The sequence below is a fragment of the Zalophus californianus genome, chromosome 8 (genome assembly GCF_009762305.2).
Source record: "Zalophus californianus isolate mZalCal1 chromosome 8, mZalCal1.pri.v2, whole genome shotgun sequence".
Classification (NCBI taxonomy): Eukaryota; Metazoa; Chordata; class Mammalia; order Carnivora; family Otariidae; genus Zalophus; species Zalophus californianus.
The window spans coordinates 69,553,327-69,556,720 of record NC_045602.1 but is presented as its reverse complement, the minus strand read 5'-3'; the positions used below and the strand labels follow the sequence as shown (position 1 = coordinate 69,556,720).

The following is a 3,394-nucleotide window of genomic DNA, read 5'->3' as shown; positions in this document are numbered from 1 at the left end:
GAGAGAAAGAACGAGCCAGGGGAGGGGCAGAGAAGCAGGTTCCCTGCTGAGCAGGGAGCCCAATGTGGGACCCATCCCAGGACTCTAGGATCATGACCTGAGTGGAAGGCAGACACTTAACTGACTGAGCCACCCAGGCACCCACTATTTCTACTCTTATGCATTACTTTATATCAAATATAAATATATAAAAAGAGAGATACATTTTTATATATATTTTATGGTTATAATTTAAGTTACAAAATATTTTCTCTACAAATATATCTGCCTCAAAGAAATTAAAACACATCTTAATTACATTCTGTATTTATTCTAGAAATTCAAGACTATCTGTCTACCTCACAACCAGACCTTCTTTGACTATGTCCAGGATAGGGGAATCAGGTGATTCCACATGTGAGACAATTTCCTTTGCCATCATTACTCATTTACTGCCTTCTCACTCTCTGTGAAATGGAAGATTGATCTGGTTGTGGGGAAGTGAGAAATACGCCATCTGCTCAGTTCTTTTCCAAGCAAAGGTAGAACTCTTTTTCATTAATGTTCACTCATTGTCTGTTTTTAAGCACCTAATTCTGCATATATCAAGGAGCTAAGTAAGATATCTGCTCTTTCAAAATACTGTTGGAAATTTTGAGTGAATAATACTGTAAAAATGTACTCATCTACTGTTAATTAATTCAGGATTTATTCTTATATGAAAAAATATATGGATTTCAGAATTTGAAATCTGTAGAAAACTTCATTTGAAAATCATTTACATGTTGGAAGTTAACAAATGTAAGTTACTGTATTTATGGATTTTCTTGACACTTCCAGGTCTCTGTTCTTTATTCCAAAAAGAAATAACTGTATAATCTATTTTGATCATGATAACCAGTCACTGAATATACTTTGACAAACACACATTCATGCAGCAATTATGCTTTCAATAAATGTAAAGGGTAAATGGATTAAAAATAATTGAGAACAACAATATAAAAATCTATTAGGCCAACTGAACACTTGTTCACTTCTTTGACTTCTCCTTCGACATATCATCTTTTTCTCCCTCAACTCCAAAGAGAAAATGTGATGACTGGCCAAAAGTCATCAGAATGGATAATGGTGGAATGATCTAGAGTTTAACAGCCCTGAATTCAAAAAATCTTCTTACAAACATGAATAAACCTACATAAGCATCTTAAATATACTAAGCCTCAGTTTCTTGATCTGTAAAAAGGAGCTAATAATATCTATTTTATGGATCTGTTGCATGGATGAAATAATTGGTATGTGCTGCTGAACACAATTTCTAGAACACAGTATAGTCTCAATAAATATTAGTTTCCTTATTTTCTTCCTTTTTTTTATTTTTATTTTTTTTTAAATATTTTATTTATTTATTCATGAGAGACAGAGGGAGAGAGAGAGAGAGAGAGAGAGAGAAGCAGAGGGAGAAGCAGGCTCCCAAGGAGCAGGGAGCCCGATGCGGGACTTGATCCCAGGACCCTGGGATCATGACCTGAGCCGAAGGCAGACGCTTAACCATCTGAGCCACCCAGGCGCCCATCCTTATTTTCTTCCTAACATAGGACATCTTTTCTTCCTTTATAGTGTTATATTGCAGACTCTCAAAATTTTTTCAAAATTTTTGTTTTACCTATAAAATAAATTTATCACATAATCTTAATTTCTATATCAAGTATGTTTAAATGTGGGTTAAGTAGGTTAAATTGGGGTATCTGACTGGCTCAGTCAGTAGAGCATGCAACTCTTGATCTCAGGGTCATGAGTTCAAGCCCCACCTTAGGCATGGAACCTACTTAAAATAAGTAAATAAATAAATATAAAAATAAAAACAAGTGACATTCTGGATAGTCAACTGTCATTTTATTTATCTATTTATTTATTTTTAATTTAAATTCAATTAATTAACATATAGTATATTTCAATTGTCATTTTAATTGACATAAATATTAGACATGTTCATGAGTGATTGGGTTCTAAAAGATTTTAGAATTCTAGTAAACAAATAAGACATATCTACTCAAAATACAGTAAGATAGGCTATAACTCTATAAAATTTTGTTTCTTGCTTATAATGGAGTCCCGCTGTCTATTTCAGTTCAACTTATACTAAGTACTCAATAAATAATTGATGAATTAATTATTGAAGTCATGAATTAATGGAACATGAGGAGGGCTGTAAGGGTATAAATTCAGAGGAAGGAGTGATTTTTTCCTGGAGAAATACTGGACAAATTTTCATGATGAAACTAATTCCTAAAATCATAAGTTTTAAGGAAGGAAACTTTAAGGACCATTAACCCCAACTCACTATATTTCTTGTAACTTTTAATTTTTATGTAGTTTCAAATAAGAGAAAATTTGTAACGATTATACACGAACTTTCATTTATCCCTTACCCAAATTATTTTTGTCTCATTTGTTTTATCATTGTTGATAAGGATCATTTGAGAATAAGTTGGAGATATTGTGCTTCTTTACATCTTAGTAATTCATTTGTATCTCCTAAGACCTGGGCATTATCTGTATAACCATATTATTATTATCAAAAGTTGGACAATTTAGTATTGATACAATTGTTACCTAATCTATAGTCCATATTCCAATTTCATCTATAGTCCCAATTTTATTTTATAGCTATTTTGTTCCTACTTTTGAACTTGATTCCGAATCACATATTGCATCTTAGTTGTTTGTCCTGTTTCTTTAGTCTTTTTATTTTATTTTATTTTATTATGCTATGTTAATCACCATACATTACATCGCTTCTTGGCCTTTTGGCTAAGATCAAGTGTAATCACCATACATTACATCATTAGTTTTTGATGTAGTGTTCCATGATTCCTTGTTTGCGTATAACACCCAGTGTTCCATTCAATACTTGCCCTCTTTAATACCCGTCACCAGGATAACCCATCCCCCCACCCCCGCCCCTCTAGAACCCTCAGTTTGTTTCTCAGAGTCCATAGTCTCTCATGGTTCGTCTCCCCCTCCGATTCCCCCCCTTCATTTTTCCCTTCCCACTATCTTCTCTCTCTTTTTTAAACATATAATGTATTATTTGTTTCAGAGGTACATATCTGTGATTCATCAGTCTTACACAATTCACAGCGCTCACCATTACACATGCCCTCTCCAATGTCCATCACCCAGCCACCCTTTAGTCTTTTTTTTTTAAAGATTTTATTTATTTATTTGATAGAGAGAGAGGGAGAGAGCACAAGCAGAGGGAGACACAGGCAGAGGGAGAGTGAGAAGCAGGCTCTCAGCTGAGCAGGGAGCTGGATGAGGGGCTCAGTCCCAGGACTCGGGCATCATGACCTGAGCCGAAGGTAGATGCTTAACTGACTGAGCCACCCAGGCACCCTTCTTTAGTCTTTTTAAT

General features: G+C 34.5%; 1 pseudogene; it reads left to right on the top strand.

Moving 5' to 3' along the window:
* The first annotated feature begins 2,770 nt into the window (after positions 1-2,770).
* Positions 2,771-2,898, top strand: LOC113938856 (annotated as a pseudogene).
* Positions 2,899-3,394: the final 496 nt, after the last annotated feature.